We start from the raw sequence: 19,591 nt of genomic DNA on the forward strand, positions 1-19,591 counted from the left end.
TAAAAAATCACGCGCGCGGACGCGTTGCCAGTGTGAAGTGCCGCGCGTGTTTTCTATACAAACTGAGGTACTTGCATACAATGATTAAATCTGTCGCCCCGCGCTCCGCGGCGGAGCGCGGCGCAGTGTGATAACCGCCTAACTGCTTTAAATGTGTGATATAAAGTATGAAACCGGGGGATTTTGTGATAATTGATAAATATCGTCTCAAATAGAGATCGATCTATCTCAGTATCTTTTACGTTAGGTAGGTGGTAAGTAGTAGGTACTTTACCATGCAATTATTAGTGGGAATATAGTTCCCACTATATTTCGAACTTTATTCCCTAGTCTTAAGGTTCAAAAACAATAAAAAATTGGACTCATTTTGCCCTTATACAGTGTGAGTCACGTTAAAGTGTACATATGAAAATAGATGAAACTAGACCTATTTTTATCGACAAAAAAGAGGTCAAAAAAATTTTGAGATTTTTTTTAAATTTTTTATAGAATTTTTTTTCTTCGAATTACTTATTATAAAGAAAACGTAATAACTTTTAAACTAAGCGGTATATCCTGATAAAATAAAAACAGTAATAATGCTAAATAACAGGCAATACTAAAAAAATACATGAAATACACAAAAAAGGCGAACAAATAATAAAAAATGATACTTTTTGAAAAAAATCTGCTTTTAAATTCGTGTTTTTTTGGTTATTTGATAAATTTCTCCAAAAAATGCCCCTATATATAACCGGTGGTTTTTATTACGTTGTATTATTTTCTATCGTATGTATTACCTTCGTAAAACCAAAAATCGCATGTCTCTATCCCTATCACAACGTTTGCAATGATCGTTTGAACTAAGCCTCTCCGGGCACGGCATTCAATGCTTCATTAACAACGAAACTGAAAATGGCTCTAGATTTATAACTTTGATAAAGACAAGTTAGATTTCAAATAAAAACAAAAGATTTTGAAGTAAAATAAGAATTTTAGTTAAAATTCAAATTGTCTCTACCTGTAGCGGAGAATAATGTTGTGACAGGCCTTTGTTCAAACGATCATTGCAAACGTTGTGATAGGGATAGAGACATGCGATTTTTGGTTTTACGAAGGTAATATGACAGAAAATAATACAACGTAATAAAAACCACCGGTTATAGGGGCATTTTTTGGAGAAATTTATCAAATAACCAAAAAAACACGAATTTAAAAGCAGATTTTTTTCAAAAAGTATAATTTTTTATTATTTGTTGGCCTTTTTTGTGTATTTTATGAATTTTTTTAGTATTGCCTGTTATTTAGCATTATTACTGTTTTTATTTTATCAGGATATACCGCTAGTTTAAAAGTTATTACGTTTTCTTTACAATAAGTAATTCGAAGAAAAAAAATTCTATAAAAAATTAAAAAAAAATCTCAAAAATTTTTTGACCTCTTTTTTGTCAATAAAAATAGGTCTAGTTTCATCTACTTTCATATGTACACTTTAACGTGACTCACACTGTATATTTTCTGTTACCATGCAATTTAATCCTTTATACGACAGTGGGAATATGGTTCCCACAAAAAAAAAGTTAGCTTTATTTATATTGACGGACTATGATTATGTACCTATGTACCTATAACTAGATAAATAAACCAATAACTAGATCCTTACCGTTATCCGTAGCTATCATTCAGGAGCTCACGAGCCGGGCCGCCACTCGGTCACTGTCACGCATCGTGTCACTTCATGTCACTTCACTGGTCACTGCACTCACACTTCACTGCACTAGCGCATAGCGCCTCCAATTTTGTACCTGGAACAAAAGAGGGTTTAATTAGTTTTCATCTTTGATTATTATGTGTTGCTCCCCAAATGATACTGCACTACCAAATGAATGCAGAACTAGGAGGCGAACTGTAAGGAAAAAAAAACAGTGGCGATCACAATAGATCGATGCCGGTCGCAGTGATACTGGGACTTTATAGAACCAGAATAGCTGCTCAACTCAACCAAAAAAAAGTGTGAGTGTGTGTGTTGTATGTGTTTCTACCTATAGTACGATTGGGTGTGAAAAAAAGAAAGAAAGAAAAATTTTATTCAGTATCATCGACAATACACTTTGGCCGTAATTTGCCAAAAAATATGGATTTTCATTGAATAATCTTTACTTTTGCCCGCAACTTCAATTCTATCAAAAATTGTCTCGCATGCGTGTTTAATTAAAACACTTAATTTTTTATCAAAAGCTTAATAATTTTTATCAAAAGGTACATGAGAAAATATGTTTGATTCTCCATAAACCACCATTCATTTGGTAGGGATATTCGGGATAAAAACTATCCCATGCCCTTAATTCCAGGGTGTTATAACTATCTCCATTGGCACCAAATTTTAATGAAATTGGTTCAATAGTAAGGCTGAGTTGCATCACCTAACCGTAACTGCAACAAATACCGGTGTTTTTATGGAGTTTAACAGATTCTTAACGTTTGTCAAAGCTAAAGTAAGATGGTGTAAACAGCCTAGAGTTGTAATATAACGGATAGACAGAGTAACTTTCGCATATTGATATTAAAATGAGGATTGAGGAAAATCCTCAATTTATAGTTAGTTGTGTACTTACTGAAGTACAAATCAAGAGACGGCCATGATTGCATTATAATGTTCGCATGATAAAGGAAAACGGTACGGATTCGATTTCCTGTGCATGAATATTACCATAATTTGAAATGTAAAATTCAATGATCAATCGATTGCATGTTTACTTTGCAATCTTCTTTTTTGCCGGTGATCTAAAACAGTTCTATGAATTTCTAGAAGATAAGACAAAAAACCAGAAGCTGCTTACGTCAATCAAGCATAGATTTTCAGTGTCCTGCCTTACTGGATGCCGCGTGCCGTGGGACAGAGCCCTTACGCTCGTATTCACAAACATTACTATGAGGTCTCACAGTGCGCGTGAACGCATAGGGTGACAATTTCACAAACAAACCAATCACAGAGCTGTATTCAACGCTGTGCGCTCGATTTGCTGCTTCACTTAAGCAAGCATCGTTTATGAATACGGGCGTTAGACACACCGAAATTCGTGCTGGCGATTTCGCGGGTTAGAGCTGAATTCTCATAAAAAATCCAAATTCCGATTTTACAACTCCCATTGACGGTTTCGTACAAAATTAATAACGTCCAAATGAAACGTATTCAATAACAGTTGACCAAATCACCGACATTGTTCCCGACAATAGAACGACCCTGCAGGGCACTCTCATTTCTCACCCCTTTCTGTTGTCCCTTTCACACTTATGGTGTTTGTAGTGACTCTCGCTCTGTCGGTTATGGGTTGGAGTTATGCGATTTTAGCGCTTACGTTGTTTTTATTAGCGCTAATGTAGTTGAGGTTGCAGTAGTTAGAATAGTAAGAGGGTAGTTTAATTTTACTTTGGGATAAAAGTTTAATAATTTTTAATTGAGTTGACGCTTCATTTTCAATAATAGTACTTGAACTGACGAAGGCACGTCAAGATAAGTATTAAGTATTTGTTATCTTTTATAAGAAACGTGACAATAGAGTCCTGATCTGATACTGTTTGTGATACTGACACAATTTGAAAAACTTTTTAAACTTACAAAAGATTATTTCATAATCTTAGAAAAACTTATGTTAGATCAAATCCATGGGTCTGGTGTTAACTAATAACTCAGCAGTTTTCTGATCTAGAGCATACCCCATATTATTTTTCAGATTCATCATAATCATCAGGTCATTCAGTCTCCACTGCAGGAGCACAGACCAATTTGATAAATGGGTAAATTATAACGACTCCAATAACCCCCGGTTTATGAATTGAGATTTTTAACTTCAACGTGCTATTAATTTTTCGTTTGAGTCATAGTCATTTATTCCTATAACGTAGAGTAACAATAGAGTAGTCTCAAATCAATTCAGGACAATTCAGACACGAAAATAAGTTTAAAATCATACTTAAATAGACTGTGGGCCATGTGCCCAGCGTTGCCAGACGTCCCGATTTTGGCGGGACGTCCCGATTTTTAAATCAAATTTAAAGGTAGCATTCGGATCAAGACGACCGCGACGCGAGACCGCGACTCGAGACCGCGACCGGCGACCGCGACCCACTGCTTTATATGAATTAATAGGAAGTGCTGACGGATGCAAGCGACCGAGTCGCGCGACGTGTGGGCGTGGCCTGCCGGCTACTTGCGTCGCGCGACTCGGTCGCTCACAAGGCAGTGCCGTGGCGCGACAGATGCAAAATGGCCGTGTTTTCTTCGCACGAAGACGAAATTTTAATAGAATTAGTAAGTAAAAACGCACCTGTATTCGATACGAGACTTCAAGCTTATAAAGATAATACTGTGAGAGACAATATTTGGGAAAAAATTGGAAAAGCATTAAATAAAACAAGTAAGTTCAAATGATACATATTTTTATTAGAAAAGGTACTTATTTTTATTGTTTACAGATGGATGGAATACAACCGTTTAGTTTAGTAACTGCAAACATACTGAGTTTCGTATGGGTCGCACGACTCGTGTCGCGAAGATTCGTAAGTAGCTGTCGCCCTGCGACCTGCGACCGGTCGCCGGTCGCGGTCTCGAGTCGCGGTCTCGCGTCGCGGTCGTCTTGATCCGAATGCTATCTTAAATGTCCCGCGCGGTACAGGCTCGGTCCCGCTTTTCGGAGAGAGACACTCACTTCACCAGACTATTGTTTGAAACGCCATAAATTATTCTAAAGAACAAAACTTTTTTAATTTCGATTTTTCTCTTTTTTTCTTTTTTTATTCTAAAGACGAATTTAACGATAGTAAATTTAATTTAATTGATTTAAAATATTATTTTTTGTTAAAATACATTTTCTATGGCTACTTTTGCTATCTATTGTCACATAAACGTATGTCCCGCTTAGGGAATGCAGAATCGGTTCTGGTTTGAGGAACCGGGTTTTTCGGGTCTGGCGGTCATAAGAACCGGGAGCCCCGGTTTTTTCGGTTCTTTCGGTTCCAAAAAAACAATATTTTGATTATGTTTTTTTATTGAAATAACACTTATTTGAATAGACTAGGAATAATCAACAAACATGATTTACAATATTTTTCTATTTTTACTAAATTCTACTCCCAAAAATAAAAAAAAAGTAAAATAATTAGTTTTCAATTGAGGTACCACAATCGAGTCTTTTTCATCCAACTTATCGATATATTTGACTATTTATATATTGACTGTCAGATGCAAAGCAAATAAAGGAGAAGGAGTGTTGCCAACTCTCACACAAAAATATCATCATCATCATCATCATTTCATTTTAAACCATAGGATAGGACGTCCACTGCTGAACATAAACCTCCCCCAATGCTTTCCATGTTGATCGATTGGTAGCGGCCTGCGTCCAGCGCTTCCCTGCTACCTTTATGATGTCGTCGGTCCACCTTGTGGGTGGACGTTCCACGCTGCGTTTTCCGGTACGCGGCCTCCATTCCAGGACCTTCCTGCCCCATCGGCCGTCAGTTCTGCGTCCGCGTCGGGTTATGTCCTCTGAATCCGCTGACATAGAAATGAGGAGATCCGTAAATGAACTAAAGTCGCTACTTTAGTTCATTTACGGATCTCCTCATTTCTGATTCGATCTCGTAAAGAAACACCGAGCATAGCCCTCTCCATAGCACGCTGTGCAACTTTGAGCTTCTGTATAAGGCCTATAGTGAGAGGCCACGTTTCCGAGCCATAAATCATCACTCCTTTCGTCCTCAGGCACTGAGGTATTTTGGATGAAAAGATGTTGCGTAGTTTCCCGAACGCTGCCTAGCCGAGTTGGATTCGACGATTGACTCCCTTTTCGAAATTGGACCTACCTAGCTGGATCGTCAACTATCTCGAGGATTGAGCTCCCAACCGAAACTGGGTAGGGCGCAACATGGACATTGGACATAAGCTTTGTTTTGTCCATATTCATCCTCAGGCCTACCTGTTAGGAAACTCGATTAAGGTCTTTGAGTAGGGTTTGTACCCGGGTAATCCCGGAACCGAAAGAACCGGGAAAACCCGGGTTTTTTCGACAGCTTAAAAACCGGGTTTTAAAAATTCAAAACCCGGTTCTTTCGGTACTTTCGGGTTTTGCATATTTATCTAAAAATCTGTTATAGGTATTAGGCATGAGTCGTAACAAGAACATTGCGAACGTATAGAGAACCCAAAGATATCAGATTAGCTACTAATAAAGATTACCTACTTATTGGTTTTGTATTTTGTTTTTTTTTTATGAGATAATGTAAATATTTTAAGCATTTTTCTTACACTTTTTTTAAATCACTGGCATATTTTTGTTTGCGCTTACGCTGCGACAGGTTATAAAGAAGATTGACGAGTATAACTTGCCACTATGCTTGGCGTTCGTAGACTATGAGAAGGTCTTCAATTCGTTCGGGTCTTGGGCAGTGCTTACAGTCTCTTCAGCGGTGCCGTATTGACTATCGGTATATCGAGGTGCTGAAGTGCTTGTACAAAAACGCCACCATGTCGGTCCGAGTACAGGAGCAGAGCACGAGGACGATTCCACTGCAGTGAGGCGTTAGGCAGGGAGATGTTATATCTCCTAAACTGTTCACCACTGCATTGGAAGACGCTTTCAAACTCCTTGAATGGAAAGGATTCGGCATAAACATTAATGGCGAGTACATCACTCACCTTCGGTTTGCCCACGATACTGATTGTGGTCATGGCAGAATCGTTGTAAGATCTTGGCACAATGCTCAAAGACCTTAATCGAGTTTCCTAACAGGTAGGCCTGAGGATGAATATGGACAAAACAAAGCTTATGTCCAATGTCCATGTTGCGCCCTACCCAGTTTCGGTTGGGAGCTCAATCCTCGAGATAGTTGACGATCCAGCTAGGTAGGTCCAATTTCGAAAAGGGAGTCAATCGTCGAATCCAACTCGGCTAGGCAGCGTTCGGGAAACTACGCAACATCTTTTCATCCAAAATACCTCAGTGCCTGAGGACGAAAGGAGTGATGATTTATGGCTCGGAAACGTGGCCTCTCACTATAGGCCTTATACAGAAGCTCAAAGTTGCACAGCGTGCTATGGAGAGGGCTATGCTCGGTGTTTCTTTACGAGATCGAATCAGAAATGAGGAGATCCGTAAATGAACTAAAGTAGCGACTTTAGTTCATTTACGGATCTCCTCATTTCTATGTCAGCGGATTCAGAGGACATAACCCGACGCGGACGCAGAACTGACGGCCGATGGGGCAGGAAGGTCCTGGAATGGAGGCCGCGTACCGGAAAACGCAGCGTGGAACGTCCACCCACAAGGTGGACCGACGACATCATAAAGGTAGCAGGGAAGCGCTGGACGCAGGCCGCTACCAATCGATCAACATGGAAAGCATTGGGGGAGGTTTATGTTCAGCAGTGGACGTCCTATCCTATGGTTTAAAATGAAATGATGATGATGATGATGATATTTTTGTGTGAGAGTTGGCAACACTCCTTCTCCTTTATTTGCTTTGCATCTGACAGTCAATATATAAATAGTCAAATATATCGATAAGTTGGATGAAAAAGACTCGATTGTGGTACCTCAATTGAAAACTAATTATTTTACTTTTTTTTTATTTTTGGGAGTAGAATTTAGTAAAAATAGAAAAATATTGTAAATCATGTTTGTTGATTATTCCTAGTCTATTCAAATAAGTGTTATTTCAATAAAAAAACATAATCAAAATATTGTTTTTTTGGAACCGAAAGAACCGAAAAAACCGGGGCTCCCGGTTCTTATGACCGCCAGACCCGAAAAACCCGGTTCCTCAAACCAGAACCGATTCTGCATTCCCTATCTTTGAGCATTGTGCCAAGATCTTACAACGATTCTGCCATGACCACAATCAGTATCGTGGGCAAACCGAAGGTGAGTGATGTACTCGCCATTAATGTTTATGCCGAATCCTTTCCATTCAAGGAGTTTGAAAGCGTCTTCCAATGCAGTGGTGAACAGTTTAGGAGATATAACATCTCCCTGCCTAACGCCTCACTGCAGTGGAATCGTCCTCGTGCTCTGCTCCTGTACTCGGACCGACATGGTGGCGTTTTTGTACAAGCACTTCAGCACCTCGATATACCGATAGTCAATACGGCACCGCTGAAGAGACTGTAAGCACTGCCCAAGACCCGAACGAATTGAAGACCTTCTCATAGTCTACGAACGCCAAGCATAGTGGCAAGTTATACTCGTCAATCTTCTTTATAACCTGTCGCAGCGTAAGCGCAAACAAAAATATGCCAGTGATTTAAAAAAAGTGTAAGAAAAATGCTTAAAATATTTACATTATCTCATAAAAAAAAAACAAAATACAAAACCAATAAGTAGGTAATCTTTATTAGTAGCTAATCTGATATCTTTGGGTTCTCTATACGTTCGCAATGTTCTTGTTACGACTCATGCCTAATACCTATAACAGATTTTTAGATAAATATGCAAAACCCGAAAGTACCGAAAGAACCGGGTTTTGAATTTTTAAAACCCGGTTTTTAAGCTGTCGAAAAAACCCGGGTTTTCCCGGTTCTTTCGGTTCCGGGATTACCCGGGTACAAACCCTAGTCCCGCTTCTGACGGAAGAATCCCGCTATTTTCACTCAAAAAGTACAGTCGCAGAATGAAAAGGTTCGTCACCTTAGTGTCGGTTTTCGCTTGCACTATGTACTGTAAGAGTCAAACCTGCCAACATAACAGTGCAAGAAACAGTGCTGCTAACATTTAAATAAATATGACGTTTGCTAACAAATAAGGTTTTGCTTGTTTATTTTTCTATCCCATCAGTGCAATGCAATGATGACATTGACCAATTGATAATCATCAACAGCCCTTTACAGTCCACTGCTGGACTATGAGCCTCCTCCACTATAGTAGAGGATTGATTGATAATAGTTTTTTTTATTTAATAGAAATAATAATGGCAGGTTGAACCAACAAGAAGGTTTTAGTTTATCAATCATAATAATCTTCTTGACAAGATAAATCGTCAAACAACTTTGATCTGAATAATTTTGAACTTTACTGACGAACAGTTAAAGATTATTTTCTCTAACTCGAGATTATTCTGTAACATAGTTTCAAAAGGTAATATGTGCTCGCGATTCGTTGAAGGAATCAATTTGAAAACTGACGAACCTTTTCATTCCGTGACTGTACCTAAGTCCCGACTTGGCGAAAAAAAAAACTGGCAACGCTGCATGTGCCCCTCTCATGGTTTCTGCAGAATACCAGTGGCCGTAACGTGCTTTATTATGGTTTCATACTGAGCCGAAACCAATCCGGTACAACAATTTTATTATTTTTACTTTATGTCAATTTGTATCATTCTATTTTTAATACCAAATAAATATTTTTCTTTCTTTCTTTCTTTCTTTCTTTCTTTCAATTACCTAGCACACTAAATCAAAAATCTTAATTTAAAGACGGGGTTTGTAGAGTATACGTTTTTGTCACTACTATACTATATCACAGAATAAATAATAGTACTATATTCAGACGGCTCTCCCACAACTATCAAGCTATGGGTAATAATAAAATGACAGACTAGCCCACGCTTGTATTTATATTGATCTGTAAACGCGGGGGTGACGCGTCACCCCCGTGGATGGGGTGACGTGACGGTAGTTGGCAAATTATCCCAAATACTGATTTACTGGCGGTGAATAATATACGAGTATACTAACCTATTCTACTAGTAATATTAGAAACTAGCTTTTGCCCGCGGCTTCACCCGCGTGAAATTTAGTGTCACAGATCGGCATAAATTATAGCCTATATGTTAATCTGGGCTACAAACAATAATACTGTAAAGTTTTGACATAATCCGTTCGCGTTCCGGAGTTTTTGCGTGAAAGAGTAACAAACATCCAGACATCCTTTCTTTTGATTCCTTTCAACTTTCGCATTTATAATATTAGTAGGATGAGTTTGTGAGGATTCTAAAAGGCCATCATCTGACCATTATGTTAGACATACTGGATGGATGTAAGTTTAAAAACTACAGAAAGGATTTTGATTAAACTTGTCATACCTACCTAAGTCAGTTTTTCAATGAATTTCCCGCGTTTATATTTAAGTGACTTGTCTTGTTGTAGTAAACACAAAAAAAAATCATTGGCCAGTGGATAAAACGTAAACTTGTAAGATGAAAATAAAAAAATAATTTCACAGCTTTTTTAGACCTTGGCTTTGTTAGTACACTTTGTACAGTCAGCAACAGTGTTCTTTCAATTTCCCATGCCATACTGTTTGAAAAAGTATCACTTAAATCCACAGTTTTTTTTGCTGTCGGTACATTTTTCATTATATTGTTTTGTTTATTGTATTGACTATTCAAAAGGCAACTGAGATTGTTTATCTATAAACACTATCCTTTGTTTTAGGACTTTCAAGCCAAGTAGATTCAAAGTTATGTAAGAATCCATTGTCTTTTAGCAGTATTATCCTAAAATAGTCTTTCGTTTAGGAATTTATTTGTTTGTACAAGTGTTCTCATTTTATTTTCTAATATCAGAGACGTGTCTTTTGAAAACAATACCTAAATTCTAAAGCGACACAATTTGTGCAAAATATGCGGATTTGAATTGTAATGCTTCCAAGTCCCGTTGCTTTGTCAATTGGCTGCTACTTTTCAGAAGTGCCTTAAAACTAATCCAACTTATAACACCGTTATACAACCATTATAACGCTCTATAAGAGCCACATAAGCGCTTAAAAGCCTGCCATTTGAGATCGGGAACAAAGAGACCTCGTTATAGATGTTTGTTTCCACGAGCACAAACTAAAAGATGTCCCCAACGAAATAAAACAGTCTGTCATATGGTATTGATTCCGGCCCTTGGCCTCTGTCCCTTTCTGGCGCGGGTCATCGCGGTGCGTGTGAGGGAGACAGGTGTCACTTCTTGGCTAGTCGCCGGTGGTATATTTACTTGTGTGCGGATTAGTACTGGAAACGCCCTGGGTGATTTCGTATAGCTCTTTCTACGTCTTACAGGTTGCGGTGGCGCCACTATCTATGCGGGTTGTATGGCCGGTTTAGTTCCGATTTTCGACACCGCTTGGACGATGGCTTTTCACTTACATCGCTTTTGATATTGCTCGGCTGAACTGCGGACGCCAACCTCATAGTTTTAAAGCAAACTCTTTCATAAACATAATGTAAATCTTTAATTAAATTACTCAAAATTCTTGTAAAACTAAGATTTGATGACTAGATAAAGGTTCAATGGACTACAAGATCAAAAAATATGCTCTACATTTGGATAAATCACACAATTGCCATAATCCATTATATCTCAAACTAGAGTAAAGTGCAATAGACTTTAAATGCTCAAATAAAACTACTATTGGATAAATCAAATGATTCAATTTTATTACAAGGGAATACAGAAATCTATTAAATAAAACAAAGACTCCATTTATTGAGGATAAATTGTAAGGTTTCAAGACTTTCAAGGAACCAACAAGCAGAAAATAACTTTTGAAACCAATACAAATACAAACCACTGTTTAAGCTTTAATTTGACGAACAAATCCACGATTTAAGCTAGTGTATTAATAATTCGTTTAAACTCCTGCATCCATCATACACAAGCCCGTTGATTGATTACTGCATAATTGCCAAGCTAAAAGCTACTCTATTACGAGAGCATTAAAGACAGATTGTTCCCCTATCACCCCATGGGGTTGGTCATGGGAAACAACAGATGGGACGGTGGTACATTATTCTAATAATACGGTTTCTAATGTAACATTCAATGGCGCAAACTATTTTTTTGAACACTCTCTTTTGAGTTGAGTAGAGTCGACGCTCGATAAAATATTTTTAAGTGTTTTAAGTTAGAATTTAAGCACAAACATGTCCAAAGCGTTTGATAGTCGTTAAAAATTTGGAACCATACAAAAAATATTTAAAACATTAATTAAATAGGTGTGTAAATTGAATGGCGTATCATCATAGTTAAGTAACTGAAACGTTTTATTATAGGACTAGCGGCCGCCCGCGACTTCGTACGCGTGGATCCCGTTTTACCCCCTTCATCTATCTTACACGGTTAAGATTTTTTCATACAAATGTTTTTTCCCGCTAACTCCCGTTCCCGTGGGAATTTTGCAATATCCTGTTGTAACTAAGCTTTAAGTTTACTAAGGTACCTGCATGCCAAATTTCAAGCGTCTATCTTACGCGGTTTAGATTTTTTCATACAAATGTTTTTTCCCGCTAACTCCCGTTCCCGTGGGAATTTTGCAATATCCTGTTGTAACTAAGCTTTAAGTTTACTAAGGTACCTGCATGCCAAATTTCAAGCGTCTAACTTAAGCAGTTTAGATTTTTCATACAAAAAGATTTTCCCGCTAATTCCCGGTCCCGTGGGAATTCCTAAGTATCCTATAACCTGCCCAGGAGTATGAAGAATAATTGTACCAAGTTTCGTTAAAATCCGTCGAGTAGTTTTTGTTTCTATAAGGAACATACAGACAGACAGACAGACAGACAGACAGACAGACAGACAGACAGACAGACAGACAGACAAAAATTTTACTGATTGCATTTTTGGCTTCAGTATCGATCACTAATCACTAGAGATGAAACGGATATCCGGCAACTATCCGGTAGGCCGGATATCCGGCCTAAATTTACTATCCGGCCGGATACCGGATAGTAGCTCACTATCCGGCCGGATACCGGATATTAAAAAAATTACGAAAATTTCCTATAATAAAATGAAACACATTAATCTTTGAGTCAAATATCAATAAAATGGCTTATAATAATGACGGTTTTTAAGTAAAGTCCAAAAAGTTACAAAAAAGCCATATTAAGGCCTTTCAAAAAACTAATTTCTTTTCTGGGCTATTCACTCTAATGACGAATACATAAATAGTAAATATTTTATATTTTAATGTCGAAATATTGTCAAATAAAATAGGCGATCTTTTTTTTGACTGATGGTCTGATGACATACAGGGTGACTTTGAAATCGTTGGCATCCTTTTAATATAAGACTACTCATGATACATGGTGCCCTTAAAAAGAGTTTAAAACTATTGTACAGTCAACAGCACATGATCCTATACATTTTGTTGCAAAATAACACTAAATACATTGAAATTACATGCCACAATATAAAGATTGATGTGCTGTCGTCTGTACAAGATTTCAAATATTGAAATTTTAATTCATTTGATATGACTCATATTTGGGGAATTATTTTAAAAAGAATGCCAACGATGTCAAAGTCGCCCTGTATAATGCAGTTCATTTAGATTACGCAGCAAGTAAACTTATTGAATTTTCGCTATTCAATCACATACTCACGATGGCAACCGAAATCGCCCGAACTGATCTGCCCCTTAGACGAGTGGCAGACATTCTATTCGAACGAATTCGATTTTCGAAAAGTGTGACTTGTCTAGTCTACTAGACCTACTGATCGCGTTCGAAGCACCTGTGCAGCGCTAAACTCGTTACGACATGCAACATGACAATGGGACAACTATCCGGCCGCCGGATATCCGGCTATCCGGCCTAGCAGCTCGCCGGATATCCGGTATCCGGTATCCGGCCAAACAACTATCCGTTTCATCTCTACTAATCACCCCCTGATAGTTATTTTGAAAATATATTTCATGTACAGAATTGACCTCTCTACAGATTTATTATAAGTATAGATTATCAGTTCTTTATGACTACAAAAGAATTCAACAAGATGCAAACATAAAAATGAAATGGAAGGGAATATCGAGGATAGCCTCATATCACAGAATTTAATTACTTTTCCTATTTCCTAACAATTACAAATATTATCCATTACAAACGAAACATAAAGTTAGGAAGAAATAGCTCTATGCCTTTCTCTGTTTCATTTGACTGTGAAGGGAGCTCTAGCTTTCCTATACTAAGCTACTGCTAAGCGAATCCCATGAAATTAAATAATAATACGCCCACACCCATACTTCCACCCAGGTGTCAGGAATTATACAAAAGACCAACTTTGCATATCCCCATGCACTTGCCATAGGATATTCACCCTTAACGCAACGGAGAAAGAACATACGGCTGGTACAAAAGCTGGTGAAAAAATGGCAAAACGCAGTCAATGTCCTTCGGACTTGCAGTCGGGCGTGCTCTCTTTCTAACCCGACGCGTTAGAACGGGACCGATTGGTGCGGCATCGCGACAAAAAATCATCGCTTGCGCACAACGATCAGTAGGAATGATTGAAATCGGCTCTTTTTGCAAGGAGCCTGTTCCTACGCGCTCGAATGTTTGAGGAATTAGCATTTGCGGTGGATTCCTGAGAAACTTGATTCAGAAAAGCTGTGTAACCCTGTTAAGGGCTACAGAACAAAGCTGAGAAACAGTTCAGCCAAATTCGCAGACAAAACAGAATTTAATTCCAGTCGATCAAATTCCTAACCTTAGGAACGGAATCAGAAGCTTGTGGTGTAATTAGACTCTCCTAAAACAGTGTTGAATAATCTATACTAATATTAAATGCGTAAAGTAACTCTGTCTGTGTCGCTTTCACGCCTAAACCCCTGAACAGATTTTGATGAAAGACAGAGACACTTTAACTCCCGGGAAAATACATAGGATAGTTTTTATCCCGGTTTTTGAAACAAACAAACTCACCACGGGCGAAAAGCTAGTTTTAAATCAGTGGTTTGTAACTTTGCAGTAACTTTTTGGCTGTTGGGTTGTCAGTAACTATTTGTCGCTGACTATAACTAGGTGCCATTTCGTCACAAAAAGCCGTGTGCAGACTGTACACCTTTCAAAATAGGGCTCTGAGCACTATCTCAGGGCATAATGAGTGACGCTGCCTCCTCGACACCTCAGTGCCTCAGTACTCTGAAGAATATGTGGCTTATGTGGATATGACTGGAGGGCGGGGTATGACCTCATTTCTTGTCTTGAGTGTCGTTTAGAAACTGTCTTTTTGCGAAATAGCTATGTTAATATACATTTTTGAGGATGTTTGAGAAAGAGTGTGTAAAAGGGTCAAACGCAGTCAAAAGAGTAACATTTGTCTTTGGATGGATCGACGCCCTTTCCCACGTTCTTTTCTCAACTATGAAAACATACTTGTATTAAATTTTTCCACTGCAGTAAGATGTAGTAGGACTTATTTAAGCATTTACATAAACCTAAATGAAAGTAGCAACTAGCAACTTTTACACACTACATTCACCAAATATCGCACTGGAAAGTACATAATAATCAGTTATGAAATTAAAAAGCTGTACGGATATTGATAAAACGATAATAAAGATTGCATACTATTGGAATTTGGATATTACAATTACTTGGGCCTACAGTCATTGTCCAACAAAGAAACTAAATCTACTAATACATATATTACATATTTATAAAGGAAAGATATCTGTTTGTATTGAATAGGCTCTGAAACTATTGGACCAATTTGAAAAAAAAATTCACCAACTGCAGTCTGCAACGCATTATTTCTGAAAACATAGGCGGTCCGAAGTTCGCCGGGTCAGCTAGTGTAAAATAAACTGCCCACAATCAAAGAAACAGAAGAACCGACATGTTAATCTCATCAAGGTTAATAGTTAACAATTTGTTAATGTCGGAAATCTTGCTATTAACTATAATAACGCATATTTAACTAAGGTCACGTCTGCCGACTACTGTATATGTAAATAAGTTAATAACTGACTAATCACATTAGTAATTACCTTGGTGCAATGGCTATTCGCTTAATGGTAAGCGTAGAAAATAAATCATTCTGCCTCTTTATTACTAAGATCTTAGATGAATATAAAAAGAACATTGCATCGATTTTTTTTGCAGCACATCAATATCTGACTGCAATCACACCTAGGGTTGCCAGGTTCCAAAAACACAAAAGCCGGACGCCTCTGTGCTTCATTTGGCCGGACATTTTATCCTAAAAGCCGGACATGTGACGGGGGTGCAATTAGTGTCATAGCTCACGAGTGAGTACTATCATCATCGGTTGCCTAGCGTCCTGATGCGTGCGCTTCATATTATTCTGTGGTTCGACTTTCGCCTGGCGCGGCAGCCAAAAACCTAACAAAAGCCGGCAAGACCGTAAAAAGCCGGACACCTGGCAACCCTAATCATTTACCAGTGGCAAATGTAAGATTTGACCTACACTCTCCACGCTAGCCAGAAGGGTTGGGAAGGTCTGACTTGGTGATTCCGATTACCGACAGAGTGGAATAACCGATTGAGTATTGATACTTCATGGCTTTCCTGAATAGGTAAAACAGTAAACTGTACCATTATTTACGATCAAGCATTAAGAAAAACTAAAACTGGCAACATTTCAGCCTTTTCCCACGTGACTCCCTGCCTTCCCGATACGCTAAAGAATATTATGCAGATATGTGTGATATATTGCATGCGCTTCGATGCTCGGGCGTTGCCAACACAGAAACTCGTTTCGGTAATACTAGAGGAGTATTGAAAGATGTTATTGTTTGGAATTTGAGGATTTAGGACTTAACGAAGTTTGAAACTTGATTCCAACTGAAGTAGAGGAAGGAAGTCCTAAATTAGGCAGACATATGCCCGTTTTCACCATCAATCCCTATTTTTTATGTGAGCCCTTAAAAATGTGTGTGGTGTCACTTAAAAATTAGAGATTGATGGTGAAAACGGCCAAAAGAGTATATGTTCACAGGACTATTTACACCTCTCGTTCCCAATGCTGCAACTCCTGTATAGCCAGGATGTGCAGCTTGACCGCCAATAAAAATAACCAGTGAAGGTCAAATTTGTCCTGGGGAAAAGTTAAACTGTCATTGGACCCGCAACGAAATTAATCAGAAGAACAGGAAGGGTAGTACTACCCCCATATTGATGAAATAAAGGTGGCCGTAACAGCGTATTACACTTGAAAATTTGTACGGTTTCATCCAATGTCTGAGTAGCTCAGATGGAAGAGCAGTCGCCCGGCAAGCGAAAGGTCATGGGTTCGATTCCCGCCTTAGGCAGTTCGATTCTTCAAGTTGTTTATAGCATTGGAGGAGTTCTGCACCATCAGTATTCAAACAAAAGCCTTTAATTAATGTTGTCTTAACTCCGTCACTAGATTATCACCTGAAAAATGGCGACAACAGAAAACTCTGAGATAGTTGAATCAATTTGCGGATGCTGGCACGGGGCCAGGTGACCACGCCAAGTTGGGGCGAGGATCGATCACGGATCATTACCAGCATGGTCAAAATTGGTCAGTCACACGGTGTTAAACTGAACCCTTGCTTATCTAGAGTTTGTAGTTATCTTCCTTTGTCCTTCTGACTTGGTGAGCCCCACATCCTACCCTGTTCCCGCAGGCCTATGCAATTCAATGCACTTTTTCCCAGAAAAAAAAGGGCGAATAAAATCAATGTAATAATAATTTACGACGACTGATTCGCGTACTGGAGTATCGGACTATGCCAGAGGTCGCGGTTCGCAGGTTCGATCTCCACCATAACATGAAAATATCACTTTTTCGTGCTCGTTCCTAGTTGATGATTTCGTGCAATAAATTCTGACACTACGACAAATTATCTCCCAATCCCAGAAAAAGAAAAAGGCTTAAAGTCACATCTTTAATTAACGTTGTATGAGAGCGTCTTCGCTTCTATTATGTGAAGTATCTAAACATTTTTATGCGAGACTGCTTCTTGTATTGATTCATGTATTAAAAACCTGTAAACTCTATTAGCCGGCTTCTATCGATAGACAGGCTTAATGGAGTCCAAAAATGCAATACAAATACCAATCAGCGCTGTGCACCGCTGCAACTAATCAATATCTACACTCGGCGCGTACTTCGGTGTCCCGATCAGATTCCACTGAATCGTAGTTTAGGGGACAGATAATCTGGCAAACAATATTTGTAGGTATACAGATTGGCTTCCCTATAACGCGTCAGGCCAGCAGCGTGAGTAGTTTTAGTCAAATCCTCCATTTGCTTTTGGTATAAGAGGGTCGTGTTCCGGCAGTGGAGATTAAATGACCTGATGATGGTGATACAATATTAAGTAGATCCAATAAAAGTTATTTAAGAACATCATCATTATCTGCCGATAATCAGTTTATAGGACCTAGGCCTGCCTCAATACGCGCCATATTACCCCAGCTTCTGCCAGCGACCTTTCATAAGTCGTTCGAAGCTTTGATCTTTCTATACCTCGCCAAAAAAACAAAGTTGAGATTTCTTTACAGTTTGAATAAGTTCTACCGTCAGAACATTAGTTCTACCCTACTTCTGTCTTTTCGGAAAAATACGAGGAGAACATGTTAATATGTCGCAGCATTTTAATATGTTTTTTGATACATATTAAAATGCTGCGATGAGTGGTGATGAACTGACTACAAATAGAATAGATCTCACCGATAAATAATATCCGAAAAAGCCCAAAATCCTCAGGCGAAGACGCGGGCATAAACTAGTACAGTCATAGACAAGTGATCGGCGTAGTTTAACGACCCGGTTCCTCGGAATACTCCGTAGTAAATAAGTAAATGATTGCCGATGAAAACACATTTGATGAGCGATCAAAACAAGGTAATCGTGGAATTATGCCCAATTACCTATGTTTGCTTCAACTAGATATTTTCGATCTTATTCTTTGGTAATTACGCACTTCGTTTGAGTGTTATTGTATTTTCTTGCTTATTTAGGCCAAGTAGTTTGTTTTGTTGATTTAATATGTCGACTAGCTATGTCTCTCAGTTCTTATATCAGCATTCCTGGATGCGTTATCATTATCAACGGGTTACCCAAATGACGTCCACTGCTGGAACAAATGTATCTCTCGATGATTTCCAGATTGGCCGATTGGAAGCAGAATGTATGTATACAGAATGTATTTAGTAGGCTGGTAATTTGGTGACCAATTTTCGAAATTGAAAAGATCATGAGTTACCTAGGTTTATCAATTTGTTTCCGAGTGGGAAAAGTTAAAATAGCCTACTGGCGGCAAATATGCAAGTAGTTAATGAGTGTATTCCACAAACTGGTACTTAAACGGGACTATCCTCATCTCTCGTTTTCGCCGCTGCAACTCCTGTGTAGCCAGGATCTACATACAGCTTGACTGCCAACAAAAACCCAACCAATTAAGGTCAAGTTTGTCCCGGAGGAAAGTCACTGTCATTGGACCAGCAACGAAATTAATCAGAATAAAATAGGAGTTCGAAGTTATAACTGGTACTTAGCAACAATAAATATGTTTTATATCGGGAATGGTATCTCCCAGACCTATTATCCGTTGTTTTCCTGGTAATTAGATGGGCTTCAGCCTTTGTCAGTTAATGATCCGTCACAAAAGTCGGATGATCGTGTAATGGCCAGTAATTAATAGTTTTGGTTTAAGAATTAATGAGCCGCCATGAGTTTAAGAGGCAGATAATCATAATATAATAATCAGAGGCCAATGACCTATGGAATATCAATTAAAGCTGCACCTAACTGGGAACAATTAGTACACATAATGGTTTTTCAATTTGTATGTAGGTGCATGCAAGGTTCGCTTGTGATCCGAAATCCGAATAGAGTCCAACTCACATAATTAAATAA

At 38.5% G+C, this 19,591-nt stretch overlaps 1 protein-coding gene across 1 annotated transcript in view; it reads right to left on the reverse strand.

The window, feature by feature from the left end:
- The window catches only part of LOC135084795 (uncharacterized), a 142,120-nt gene that overhangs the window by 100,037 nt on the left and 22,492 nt on the right, over nt 1-19,591 (reverse strand). The window contains exon 2 of the mRNA XM_063979532.1: nt 1,643-1,784. The gene's annotated coding sequence lies outside the window, so the exon portion shown is untranslated. The remainder of the gene's footprint in view (nt 1-1,642; nt 1,785-19,591) is intronic.

Source organism: Ostrinia nubilalis, chromosome 27 (genome assembly GCF_963855985.1).
Source record: "Ostrinia nubilalis chromosome 27, ilOstNubi1.1, whole genome shotgun sequence".
Classification (NCBI taxonomy): Eukaryota; Metazoa; Arthropoda; class Insecta; order Lepidoptera; family Crambidae; genus Ostrinia; species Ostrinia nubilalis.